This window comes from Punica granatum, chromosome 7 (assembly GCF_007655135.1).
Source record: "Punica granatum isolate Tunisia-2019 chromosome 7, ASM765513v2, whole genome shotgun sequence".
Taxonomy (NCBI): Eukaryota; Viridiplantae; Streptophyta; class Magnoliopsida; order Myrtales; family Lythraceae; genus Punica; species Punica granatum.
Window position 1 is genome coordinate 4,221,174 of NC_045133.1, and position 14,746 is coordinate 4,235,919.

Below are 14,746 nucleotides of genomic sequence, written 5' to 3' on the forward strand. Positions count from 1 at the left end.
CTTCATGTGAATCTTTAAGGTGGGGAATTTACATTTTATAGAGGGAAAATGATGGAATTATTTATTTATTTAATTACGTTTTGGAAAAATATTTCTCCTGCTGTCTCCCTCGTGCAGAGTTCCAAGAGAGGAGCCTGACAGTGAACCTGGCCTTGTGTATTTAAGGAAAGTCTTCCTCGACTGTTGTCACAGACAAGCCGTGAGCCGTGAAGTTTTACAAGATTCCATCGGACAATGAAACCATCAATTGTGTCTCATCAGGTTCGATCCGTATAACCTGTTCGCTGATGACCCATATAACCTGTTCACACACGACCGTATCCAGTCGTTTGCGTTTTGGTTGATCATCTCATATTCTGCAGTGACACATTGTGATAAACGGATAGGCCGACGGTCCAGCTTCATAAGTGGATCCTATTGGCAACACGGAACTTTGACATGGCTCATGTTTGTGTTTTGATGTCCGATCGATGGAGACTCATTTTATCACAACTCATTTAAACACGTAATAATGTTACATGTCAAATTCCAACTCATTGCCAAGTTGTTTGTTTCCTTGATTTATTGACTTCATCTTCCTCCATTTCATTTCACATCTAAATTAGGAACTCGCCGATTTTTTTTTTTTTTTTGAGATTTGACATTTTGTGAAGTCTCGTAAATTGCCACATGAACCGTCAGATGGGGCTGGCGTGCCTCCATCGGACGGCTCTGGTCATGTTGTCAATTCAACAGCCATAAATACATGATGAAATTAATTATGGTTTATTTAAGGGCAATGGGTAAATGGGATTAGCTGTCAATTCCTTCTGGTAATGTTCTCTATTTTGAGAAATTACTACTTGTTTATATATGGTTAATGGGTGCAATGGGATATGGGAATCAGCAATAAAAGGTAATTAATAATACGGTAGATGCATCAAAAATAGTATCTATAAATTACTTGTCAACTTGATAAATAAATAGATACCCAATTTTGATTAAATAAAATAATAATTGCACCATTAATTTTCGCTAATTAATGACGAACTGATTTGGCTTTGACTGTTGGGTTGGTGTATGGGAAAACTGACGGACGGATTTTTATCATTTTATCTCAAATAAAAAGAATGAAAATAGGGCAAATTGCCTCGCCTCAAAATCAAATAAAAATCCACCTAAAAGAAAAAAAATTCACGAAAAAATATTAAATGATTCTATTGATGAGCAAATACAATAAAAAGCTACGATCAACAGTAATTATGACAATTACTAAAGTGACCAATGTATGTTAATGCATTTGTTGTAATTTAGTTGATAATTTTTCACTCGTTACGTACCGGGTTGGAATTGTTAAAGGATCTCTCGAATTTCAATTTTGATCAGTGGGTGTCAGCTTTTATCTTTGCTTCTATTCTATTTCTATATTTTCAAGTCTCCTCCCCTTTTTTTGGCATGATATCTACTATTGGCATGAGAATAAAATTGCCACAAATTGCCTAGAAAAGAGTAATAATCAGAAAATAGAAATGAAGAAATAATATAGGGCTTTTCCTTTCTTCTAAAATGGCAAAACTAATTTTAAAAATTAAATTCCTTTAATTTCCTCTCCCTTGCGTCTATTAATGTCCTTTAACAATTTTACCATCTAGTGGTTCAAAATTTATGGATATGGCAAATTTGTATGGTACAAGTGGACATAGCTTTTGAAACGGTATCAAAGAATTCATGAGTAGCCCATGCATATTTTTATTTATTTATTTATTCATTCATATTCATTTTTCTCTTGTTTTATTCATGTGATATTTAGATTTGTTTAAAAAAAAAACTTTACTTAAGTTTACTTTTTTCCTCGATTTAACAACACAATCATTACTTTTTTTTTAATTTTTTTCTTTAAATTTTCTCATATTTTTCTTATAAATTATTACAATTAATTTTTTAATACTAAATTTTTCCAACTATTCAACACTTTTCCTCAATTTCAACATTTGTTTCTCAATCAACAACACAATTATTACTATTTTATCTTCTTTTTCAAATTCTATCACATATTTTTCCTAACTACGTTTGTCTTTATCTCTTCAAACCAAACTAAATCAAATTTAACTTTGTTACCAAACATTATATTAAGATAATCTGGACTTGTTCACCCAAAAAAAGAAAAAGAAAAGATAATGTGTATTTAGTACTTGCCCAGCCATTGCCAACTGGCTGAATAGAACAGTTTTTAAAGGGTGATTTCAGGAATTTCACTTGCAAATTCGGATCCGCAATGACATTCGTGCGTAAACAGGCTCTGTTCTCGAAGAAAAACACGTTCACTTTATATAATAAGGCGTGCTTTACGTCCGATGGTTTTCAGTGGATTGTATATGTATCCTATCATGTGCCGTCCTCCAGTCCTTCGGGAGGCATGTCATGCCCACCAGCCTGATTCATCCCTATCTCACGCATTGTCATGTGCAGAAGTCGTTTTCACCTGAGTTGATCAATTACATGCACCTGTCACGAGTGTTATCGCATGACCGATGCTTACGAGCTGGTCAGGAGTTACACTAGAAGCTCATGCACCTGTTAGAAATTACAATCTATAACAACCGGGTCGACATAACATGAAAAGAAAACTGAAGATTCGGTAACCATTTTATTTAGCAAATATTGCACAAAGCGCGAGTTCGAATCTAAGCATGCACAAAATATTCTGAAGAAAAGCATACAAACCTCTATAGTCTATATAATCTTGTTTGTGTCCAGAGAGAAACAAGGAAAACCCGGAAAGGAAAAACTAAGAGGTGGCTTACTGTGATTTTGGTGTTATTTACATCCATTCCTAATCCTGCCTGAGGTTAGGAAACTGACTATCAAATCCTTGTTTATGAATTATAAACGACTGCTTTCTTCTGGGAGTTGGGGGTGCAAGTCTAGGGACTCGGGATCTTGCCTGGAGAGGAAGAACTCAAAATCGGGGTGATTATTTACAGAGATCAGGCCATTCCCTTTGCTCACTGCAGTTCTAGACATCAAGGAAGCCGCCTCCTCCAGGGTCCTGAGTCGCTCTGTTAGGATCTTCGATGGGTCTAAACTCGGGATTTGTGACTTTTGGCTCATCAGGGGAGGCCTTAACTGGAACCAGCATTCATTTTGCACAGAAAGAAATTTCGAGTCAGAGAAGACAAACACTAGTGCTGCTTTCGAGATTCACTTCTCTGGAAATAAAAGTCGGGGAAACTAATTTTATTCTATGTTTCGGTTTTCCAGGAACTATGCTCGCTATCCCATTCATAATTTCAATACTCTATGTAATTCCGCTTGATTATTCATGAGAATTCATCTTCTTTGGATTTCTTCATAAAAACCATTTTCCTATTTACTGGCGACTGAAGAACAAGGATGCTGCCTGGTGCCAAGCAGAAGTCGTTGTAGAGACAGTCTCTAGTCTTCTATCTCACAAGAAAACTTGTTTAAATTCCTCTTTCACATCAAAATTTGCAGAAAAATAGTTCATATTTTCATCATAGAACACATCTTCTGAAGTAAAACCAACCACTTATTAAATCGATCTGGAATAGATTTCTAAAGCAGCTCTCCTCAAACGGAACAATACGAGCATTCCCGATAATTATAAAAGAGAAAGAAAGAAGTTTAGATCATGGATACCTGAGCATTGTAACTCTGAAGCCCAACCACTGGAGACGCGACACAATTGTCTAAACCATCTCTACGAACAAAATGGCCAAGAGAATGGTAAGTCAAAAATGCTGCACGGAAGTCTCCATCAGGTATTCTATAAATTGGATACCATGCCACCGAGTACCTGAAACATTTCGCAGGTGGAGAAGAAATTCAGCATCGCTTGGAAAAAGAATTTAAAAATATTCGTTTAACTGTGCTCTTAAGATTAAGATATCCTATAGATCCTGAAGATTTATAGAGTTCGGAAGGGTCACCATAAGCTTTGTCCCGCGAAGGCCCATCACCTCTAACGAGCTCCTGAATCCTGACATGGTAGAACCAGAAGTAAAAATTTAGAAAATATTAAATACTATGATCATTTCAGTAACCAACTTTTCATTAAAGGACCTCTATTAGTGGCGATGTTTTGATGATTTCATGACAAAAATGGAGTAAACTAAAGACAATAACCCATAGAGATTGAAATGAAAATGCAAATGCTCTGCCTTAGCTGTGAAAATATTCAAATGAAATGTCTGAACATCTGCAGGATGTATTTTTCTTTCCCTTTCCCCTTTGGCTAAGCTTCCATGAAAAGCTATAAACTTACTTCTCATACAACGGCTGCCTCTGCTGTGGTGGCTCTAACTCAAAGTATTCAAAGATCAGCTCAGATTCATGAGACTCTGCACTCTCGACGGTCTGAGAAGCGATGTCATCTTTGCTAGCCCGAGGTACTAGGAGAGGAAATATCGGCAAGTTTCCAACAGTTGAGTTCTCATATGTTTTGAGATTATCGGGATCACCAATGAACTCTTCCTCATCTGCCACTTACCACCTCTGAACAGCTGAACCGATGATAAATATGGAACAAAGTAAGCCCTGAATGAGAACCGATCAATTCCTAATCTCTTTGAGTTGTTATAATCCTTCCCCCGAACTTCCAGACCAAAGCTTCCATGCTTCTAGTACCACTGCCACAGGCATCCCAAAGGGATATCAGGTGTCTCATGTATGCCCATGGTCGAAGTCAAATGGTTCCTCGAGCACATCTTAGTTGCGATAGAATGTGAGAGAGAAACCACTGGAGAAGATAAATGAAGAAGTCTTTCGAACTCGGCAATGGGACCACCAGTCGCCATGTGAACAGCTTCTGACGCTAATTGTGCTCTGTGGGCATTACCTATTGCCCTCGCTAGCCTGTCTAAATCAGTTTCAAACTGACTTTTAAATTCACTAATCACGGAACTATCAGAGGCTACTCTGTGATTCTGCTCCTCAGGTACACCAGAATTGCTATTCTCTGTTGATTCAGTTTGTCCTTCCTCCTCAGAAGGAGAACAGTTATTTTCAACTTCAGAGATTGATAAAGTAATAGTACTTTCGGAATCTACATCAGGAGTTTGTTCTTGACGAGCTTCCGCCTGACCATTCTCAACAGAGATGCATGATTTACCAGTTAGGCCAGTTGCAGCTAGAGCTTTTGTCCCGACGGGTACCCATTTCCGTGTAACAGACCCAGCAGTGCTCTTTTGCCCGCAAGACTCAGAGAGGACATCTTCTTTACCTGATTGGTCGACTCCATTAGCTAGAAGGTGAGGAGTGCATACAGGAGAAATCATAATGTTCTGATCCACCCGAGATTCTCCTAGTGAGCTGTCCAAGTCTTCCATGCGTTATAAGTCTGAGTTTGCAGTAGAACTACCGTTGTCTCCATTGAGCTGCAAACCATCATGGCAAACACAGGAATCTTCAACTGCTTCAGGATTCAAGCACTCAGCTTCACCAGTCCTCAGCTGATCCCTGCGACTACCACTTGGAGAGGCGACTTCTGAAACACTTGAAATGTTTGAGTGAGCAGACTTGTTCGAGCTTCTGAGCTCAGACTTGTCAATAGAAGACCCCTTCCTCGTATAGCGGTTGCTCTCCTGTTTGGAATTTGGACAGTGCTTCCTCTTTCCCTTCCCTGAATCCTTAGCTGGTCTATGCTTCTTATATTCATCTCTAGGTGCTTCATTTGTCTCCACATAATTGTGATTTACCTTTGACGAATCGCGTTGGCTCCCAACTTTCCTCTGAACCTTCTGCCACACAGGATGACTTTTTCCTTGCCTGTATTATGGAAACGTGAATTCCCAAAGCTGCCCGATCTAGAGGCACTTGGAATGTTGACAACTGTTCTGACTCGGTTGTTTTTCTTGGCAACATTCTTATTATTACTCCTCGCTGTTTCCTCGTGTTGATCGGCTAAATCAATCACATCATTCAATACCGTTTGGCAAGGATTTGAATTCACTGAACTGACCAAAGCTATATCCAACTCTGAGGAGCCATTCGAACTTGGACTGCCTGGGCGTCGTGATTCCTTAGTTTTGAGCGGATTCTCAGGATCAGAAACAGGAAACTTTTCAGGAACAATTTGATCAGAAGACGCAATAATAGCTTCTGATGTGTCCCTGCCACTATTAAGGTTGCCTTGAAGATCTCCTTGATGGGAAGATAACGGTGAAATTTCAGCTGACCCGCCATTCAAGGGAAGTTTCTCCCCCTGTTTCCCCCTTTTTTCTTGCTTTCTTGCTGGTACATGTCCTTATTGTTCCATCTGCCTTGCTGTCAGGAGGCACACTAGAATCAGGGATTGCCCTATTACGAGGTTGACTTCGGCCTGTGTACACGGGACCCACTAGAGCTTCGGCCTGTGTACTGATGAATATAAAACAAGGTCTGTCAGTTGGCTGCCATTTGGATCCATCATGAAATCCAGGAATTCACCCGAGAGTGACGAGTTAGAGGATTTGTGTTATCCGGACATTGCACTGGTACAGCAAGAATTTTCCAGTTTCCATCAGACTCGAGAGTAAGGAAAGTCAGAAGGGCACACCTGCCAATTTACAATATAGTAAATCTCATTTCATCTTGTTGGAATGTTGTGGAAGCAATAAATTCTGGATAATATATTAAGAAAAAAGAAAATAAATAAAAGCAAATACGATGGACCAAATACTAGTCACAACTCATACAAGTTAACAGCTCAAAAGAGAAGATGAGTTAGAGGTTCATTGGTCTTCACTTTAACTGCAATAGGCAAGAACCAAGCTTTCAAGTTTCAACAACAGAGGTTGTGTTTTGTTCACGACTGAGAGATGAAAAGTAATTAATTTCGAAAGGAAAGGATTAATAGAATCGAATACTCATTCCAAGCAAAAGATGCACAGCCAAAAGGCATAATTTGGGCCATGAAAATCCAGATTTAGAAAATCGATAAATTGGTAATAAATCCTGAGGGAGCAAGACCTACTATAACCAAATTCGGCAAATATTATGATCCTATCAAAATTGATTATTCACATTACTAAATCGAGTGGACATTTGCTCAAGAAATCTAACTGATGTACCTGTTATGCCAAATGACTGGAGACCCCGAACAATCCTGCAGAAAGAATGAAGAATTATAAACAAGTCCAATAAAGTATCATACCAAGCAACAGATAGTTCTCTGTGTGTGTGTGTGTGTGTGTGCGTGTGTTTTTTATAAATTATATGAGCAACAGTAGGTGAAATCGATTCACAGGGTTCTACCTCTGAGGTTGCGGTGTTCTGCTGTTCTAAAGATTTCAGGGGCAATGAAGCCTTTCCTCTTTCTGAAATCTCCGAAATGTCACTTTGGGTCAAAAAATCAGTTGAAAGCAGTTAGACACTGCTCGAGAAACGGTCTGAGTATACATTTATCTGAGAGAATTTCACATCAAGAGAAAAGGTACCAAAAGGAGAGAAGTAGTTCACTGATGAGAGTTTGTACTTCTGTAGTACAAACTATGGTAGCAATTGTCTTCGGAGGCGTCGATTTTAAAAGACACAGTTATACACTGCAGAATTAGTTCAAGGGCAACATCAGTGAAACAATAATATGCTGGTAATGGTATGAATTAATTATCAAACAGCACTGGAGGCTCTTCCAAGTCAAGTACCAGCATATTACCTTAATTCTCAAGCAATAAGTGCAAAATCTCTAGTATAAAAAGGCAATATGGTCGATGATTGCTCCTAAAATTGCAAACTCAATTTTCCCATACCACAAGATAATCCCGACAGCAGCATTACCGAAGCTTTTGCACTCAAATGACATTGTAAAAGACAGCTTGTAGGACAGTGCAGAAAATTTAATCTAATTACAAGGAGATATCAAATGAAAGACTATGCAGCTAATACGTTTTTGTCGGCATATATTAATACATTATTTGCTATAGTTGGAGATAACTACCTACCTTTTATTAAAGGAAAAGGAAAAGAAAAAGAATTATTATGCTATTAATTGTTGAAGCCCTACAACTCCTGCAAGATTGATGTGACTTTGTACTTTGTGTTGCAAAAAAAAAAACTATTAGGACAGAACACCCAGAAAGGAATGAGGGTACCCAGTCACGTACTGACCATGCAAGAACTGCACCCATTGTGGGGATTTGCTCTTTACTTAAAAAGAGTCAAATGGGTTTCAGCACCATATATCTCCAAGAAACCAAATTTCTACCAACCAGTCAAGACAAGGCTATAAATTGGGATTGCAACTCTCACCTCAATCAATATCTCCACCTCTGTGGACACACACAGATCTCCTGCTTGCTAAATTCTCTCCTTACGCTCCATTTGACCCAAAGAAAAACTGTTGACTAACTTTAAGAATGTCAGAGAGAGAGAGAGAGAGAGAGAGAGAGAGAGAGAGAGAGAACGAGGAAGGGAAATGCATTTAGATGGTGCCGGTGGGTGCTATATTTAGCTGTGCACCATCGCCAAAAAGATAGCTTCCTCAAATTTAGCCGTGAGGCTCAAGATCATCAGCACGAGGACCCAGAGGGGATATTGTCCCGTAAATTCTCTAATTACCCCAAATTCAGATTCCCCATCAAATCCCCGTATTGAGCAAGAAATCAGGCCGACAAGCACAGACACACCACGTATCATCCCCGACAAACACGGGACAAAAATCCCGTGAAACGACCCACAATCAACAAAAGAGACCCACTTTCTGCAAGAAACACCCCCCCACCCCACTTAGATTCTGCAGCGAATCGAAGGACAGAGAGAAAGGGAACTAACCATCAATTCAAAGCATTCAAACCAATAACGGGAAGTGGTCTCTCATCAGTTTGCTCCATGCTAAATGAACCCAATTCCATTGATGCAACTCCTTTATTATTATTATTATTATTTTCCTTATAAGAAGTTAGCAATAAAAATGAAAGTCTCTACTTCGGTTAAATGTATACTAGAGAAAACACCCACATCGCAGCGAGAAAAATATCCGTACAGTCGTGAGTAATTTATGATGTCATGGATTTGAAACCATTCTTACACACGTATAGCTCTTGGTAACGCCTCCAGACATTTACTTGGATATAAATTTTTCTATGTCCATGGGCTTGTGAAATGGACCCCGAGAGAGAAAATATTGATTGTTATAGAAATCGATTGAATATTCTATGTACGATGATTGTAAGTACCTTCAAAATTATTAATTATGATTCAAATTCCTTCTTTTCCTTTTTGGATTGACAAAATTATACAATGGAAAATCTGAATAGCATGTTAATTAGGAAACTTATATATATCGTAATATAATTTAATTATAGCTTAGTCCCATAAATCATGATGTTAATTAGGAAAGACGTTTCCTCTATCTACCCAATTAGATTGCTAGTAGTCTTACGTGTCCATGAACATTATAATTGTTCATTAAAAAAAAAGTAATTCTTAACATGCCATAGAAATTTGATCTTATACTGTATCACAAACAACATAATTACCTAATGGCACAACATGGCCGATTAATTAGCAAAAGGCCAGCGTATGCCCCCAATGAAATTATGGGCAATCCGGCACCCTTGGTGGCCCATGAATACTTCTAATTATCCACATACCGTCATAATCTATGATTCAATCGATATCAAGTTAATATTGCTCGCCTTCTAGTATTAAAATTTGTAGGCTAGGGACTTGATGTCAAGACACAGAAAGTGAACCAGCCGCACATCGATGGCATATTATATAATGGTAAAAAGAAGTATATATATATATATATATATTTAATAATGTAAGACATTTTCAAGCAAAATAAATATATATGGTTTAAACATCAAGCATGTAAATTAATACAACATACAATAGATGGAACCGCTTATACAATCGAAAACTTTTGTTTAATTGTCAGATCCGGGCAGCAGTTATCACTTATCAGGGATAAAGTTAACGAATGTATGCTAGATTCTCCTAAATTGTGCACCCTCTTGACACTCACATATAAATATTAAAGTGTCCTTAAATGCGTAAATTATAACCAATTCCATATTGTGGGTGAATTTTTAAATTAGGAGAAATATGATTAGGTTGATTATCAAAAAATATATATATCAACACTCGTTAGTTAATGATCAATGTTATTTTTGTCTCTCCTAACGTTGTGTCTCGAATTAATAGTCCATTACCATCATGAGGATAAGTTAAAGAAACGTGATATATTCAAAGTAAGTGTTTAATAACATTGAACATGGCCCGACATTTATTAATTACCTGGCAATTATTAATGTTAACCCTAATCATCATTATTAAAGCAGGTAAGAGACACGACCCCGTGATGGTCAACCCAATTGTCTTCCCGTTTGGAGTTGCGTTCGAAAGTTGGTGAGGGTTCTCCACACATTAGTCCCTGAAAAAGCACCCCTTGATCTCTTCTTTACAACTTATAATATAATATAAAAATTATTTTTTCTCCTATTGGGACGATTATACTTAGTGTCCTAAACGGAATGATAAATGAAAAATAAAGGAGGCATGGAAAATTCTACTAATACGAATCAAATTTAGAGCTTCTTAGTTCAAAGGCAAAGACGTGTATTTACAGCACAATACTCTCTTTTTCAAAAAGTAAAATTTATTTAATTAAGAAGGCCAATAAACATTAGATATTTACTAATCAAACATATGCTAGCCTATTTTGCGTGCGATGCACAGTTTTGTTGATAAATTTATTCTATTCAAATATATACTAAAATATTTTTAAAAGATGAATATTATGATTAAAACTTTCGCTTTTTTATAGAGTAGTTGAAAATTTGAATGTAACCTTTAATTTTAGTCTAAAATATAATATAATTTAAATAAAAGATATGAGTAGAATGACGACATCTCTTTCTATCAACTTGTCAATATTTCCTTATTTTACTATTCCTACATCTCTTTCTATCCACATGTCAATCTCTCCTTATTTTACTCTCTCCTCCCTTGACCTTCCAATCCCATGTTCTACCACATAATTTTATTTATTTATTCAAATTTTACCTTAAGTTATTTCTTTTTATTTTTCTAACCACTAAAATTTTTCCTCTTTCAAATCAATCCATCCATGAATGTATTAAAGAAAACCATTACAGTTGTCGCGCAATACGTGCATGTATACAGTTTAGTGCGCGTATATATATAAAATAGAATCGTGTCTTTTATATTATACTTTGAAAAAAAATCTTTTCAATTTTTCTTTCTCACTTTTCTTCTCTTTTTCTAAATATATTTTTCTAAAAAAATGAGAAATTATACGACGTAGATGACATAATCATACGACGTGGGACCCCTTCCTCTGCACGAGAATCTCATTCCTACTCTAAAGTTTTAAAGTTACCAAAATGGCCCCTCAAGTTTCTGGTTCTTTGTACAACTTTTTACCATAACACAACAATTATATCCCATGCACAATTTGGCAATAAACCACAAGGAACCTTATGTTTATATCCACAAAAATATCGTCAAATTTACATTGTACAGTAAATACTATTTACAAAAAAATCGTGGCTATTATTTATACAAATTTGTGACTATAAATCAGTTCGTGACTATTAGAGGCTTATATTGATAATATTTTGGCATCCCAATTTCTATTAGTTTTTAAAAATATTATAAAAATAAATTTTTTTAGTGTTTTGTGATTTTGCTTCCATTATATATAACCGTTGCACGCATGACTTTCTCTAGTAGATATTACGTTTTCTATTTCTTTATACTAGGGACATGGACCTCCCTTGTTACCGATTGAAAAGGAAATAAAAGGTAGAGGAATAATTTGAAAATTAATTTGCCATTTGTTGTTTTACGTTTCTCGGGGAGACACAAGTTAAGAGACATTCTCTTATTTGTGAAATTATTTAGCATGGAATGAATTTTGTTAGCTTTTGGTGTGTAATTTGGTATCTGAAAGGCCAATTGGCCCTGATTAACCCAGTCGAGCTGGATCGGTTCACTAAGGGATAAAGTTATCCGATTGTGGATTTTGTTCATTTACAAGATTCAAACTCGAGACCTCAATGACCGTTTAATCAACTGAATAATGTACCTTTTCAAGTCCATTGTTAATTATATAATATCGAACTGTCTTGAAGTTCAGGGTGCTGGAGACAACTCTGATCATCACGGAACTGTACTCGTAACATCTGGGGAAAGAGGGAGTCGAAGATGGTGTCGTGACAGGTGAATCTAGCTGCGGTAGACGTGGAGGTGGCGGTGAATTGAATCTGTTGGGCCCCCTCAACGTAGTCATAGTACCAAGCTTATCCCTAGCTCGAGATTATGATCAGACCGATATTGAGATTATTCCGAGAATGAGGGATGATGCACAATGAAGAGTACTATATAACTGCAAATAACAAAAGCTTTGTAAAGGAATCCAGTATTCATTCCTGCAGTGACGGGGCCACATAAGGCTCCAGGGCAGTAATTGCTCCCTTGAAATTTGAGTTTTTTCTTTTAAATTTCCCCAAAAAATATAATCATTCAAGATTTTATTCATGTAAAATTAATATTTTATCCCTGTTGAAAAACCTATTTTTGCACTATTTATCGTCAAGTCTTATTTTTGTCCTCGCTGAATAAAAATCCTGACCCGTCCTTGCATACCTAGTTAAGTTATAATACATAGAAATAGATATTTATTGTACCATTTTGTCCCAATTCTACTACTGATATACATATATGTAGCTTAGGAAGTTTCACCACAAGTCATAATATCCACATTATTATATTAATGTTTGAATTTTTCACATATATATAAATCTCTTGCTAAAATTCATTTTCAGAAGATTAGCTTTGCTGTTGATGACGGAAATTTACGTGATAGACTAGACGATTTATTAGTTCAACGTAATGTAAAGTCGAGTGCACGAGTCAAATACGGAAGAAATATGCCGAATGCGTACATTTCTGTATATTTAAACGAACAATACTTCATCTGTCTAGCTGTGAAGCAAATAATCAATCGTGGTTTTTTTTTTTCCCCAGTGATGTCTCTCTCTCTATATATGTGCTCCAAATTATCGTTCTAATATCTTGTCTAATATCTATACATTTTTGTTTGGCTCGCTGCAGTCATCCAGTATGAGGCTCGTTGAAGGAGCATGCAGAAACCGGCACAGTGAAGCTCGTATTCTCTACCTAATCGTGACCTTGGTGGTCCTTAGTAGGTTTAGCATCGATCGTGTCGTGTCTAATCTATGAGTCACATATGAAAGAATGTTTCTGAGCGTATTGTTGACTGTGAATCTTAAGGAACATAAAGCCGGATCCCGTTTACTTCTTTTATCTTCATTTCTGAAGTTGCAGAGCCAGAGATTTCAATTGCAAGTGTTCCCCTAAGGCCTTTGCAGATTATGAAGACAAGCTGAGATTGGCCATGAATATGTACACACACACACACACATATATATTTCTTGAGCAGTGTCTAACTGCTTTCAACTGATTTTTTGGCCAGGTTTGAGAAAAGATGCCTGCCACCCTTTCAAGGACCCAAAGTGACATTTCGGGGATTTCAGAAAGAGGAAAGGCTTCATTGCCCCTGAAATCTTCAGAACAGCAGAACACCGCAACCTCAGAGGTAGAACCCTGTGAATTGATTTCACCTGCTGTTGCTCATATAATTTATAAAAAACACACGCACACACAGAGAACTATCTGTTGCTTGGTATGATACTTTATTGGACTTGTTTATAATTCTTCATTCTTTCTGCAGGATTGTTCGGGGTCTCCAGTCATTTGGCATAACAGGTACATCAGTTAGATTTCTTGAGCAAATGTCCACTCGATTTAGTAATGTGAATAATCAATTTTGATAGGATCATAATATTTGCCGAATTTGGTTATAGTAGGTCTTGCTCCCTCAGGATTTATTACCAATTTATCGATATTCTAAATCTGAATTTTCATGGCCCAAATTATACCTTTTGGCTGTGTATCTTTTGCTTGGAATGAGCATTCGATTCTATTAATCCTTTCCTTTCGAAATTAATTACTTTTCATCTGTCAGTCGTGAACAAAACACAATCTTTGTGGTTGAAACTTGAAAGCTTGGTTCTTGCCTATTGCTGTTAAAGTGAAGACCAATGAGCCTCTAACTCATCTTATAGAATAATAGACGCATCTGAATGCTGCTAGGAATCTTCTCTTTTGAGCTGTTAACTTGTATGAGTTGTGACTAGTATTTGGTCCATCGTACTTGCTTTTATTTATTTTCCTTTTTCTTAATATATTATCCAGAATTTATTGCTTCCGCAACATTCCAACAAGATGAAATGAGATTTACTATTTTGTAAATTGGCAGGTGTGCCCTTCTGACTTTCCTTACTCTCGAGTCTGACGGAAACTGGAAAATTCTTGCTGTACAAGTGCAATGTCCGGATAACACAAATCCCCTAACTCGTCGCTCTCAGGTGAATTCCTGGATTGCATTATCTAGCTGGTTGTTTTAAACGCATGTTATGATGGATCCAAATGGCAGCCAATTGACAGACCGAAGCTCTAGTGGGTCCCGTGTATGAAGTCAACCTCGTAACGGGGCAATCCCTGATTCTAGTGTGCTTCCTGACAGCAAGGCGGATGGAACAATAAGGACATGTACCAGCAAGAAAGCAAGAAAAAAGGGGGAAACAGGGGAAGAAACTTCCCTTGAATGGTGGGTCAGCTGAAATTTCACCGTTATCTTCCCATCAAGGAGATCTTCAAGGCAACCTTAATAGTGGCAGGGACACATCAGAAGCTATTATTGCGTCTTCTGATCAAA

The 14,746-nt window shown here is 37.1% G+C and overlaps 2 long non-coding RNA genes across 3 annotated transcripts; one reads left to right on the forward strand and one right to left on the reverse strand.

Annotated features, from left to right (window-relative positions):
* Positions 1-2,595: 2,595 nt before the first annotated feature.
* Positions 2,596-8,865, reverse strand: LOC116215665. 2 transcript variants are annotated; one of them, XR_004158512.1, is made up of 8 exons: positions 8,749-8,865; positions 7,416-7,520; positions 7,234-7,315; positions 7,050-7,084; positions 4,265-6,535; positions 3,930-3,979; positions 3,640-3,796; positions 2,596-3,105 (listed from the first exon to the last, which is right to left on the reverse strand). It is a non-coding gene; the product is annotated as an uncharacterized LOC116215665 (long non-coding RNA). The 2 variants fall into 2 exon arrangements; XR_004158513.1 differs by lacking the exon at positions 8,749-8,865 and adding an exon at positions 8,227-8,677.
* A 4,591-nt stretch (positions 8,866-13,456) lies between these two features.
* On the forward strand, positions 13,457-14,323 carry LOC116215666. The gene is made up of 3 exons (XR_004158514.1): positions 13,457-13,564; positions 13,700-13,734; positions 14,288-14,323. It is a non-coding gene; the product is annotated as an uncharacterized LOC116215666 (long non-coding RNA).
* Positions 14,324-14,746: the final 423 nt, after the last annotated feature.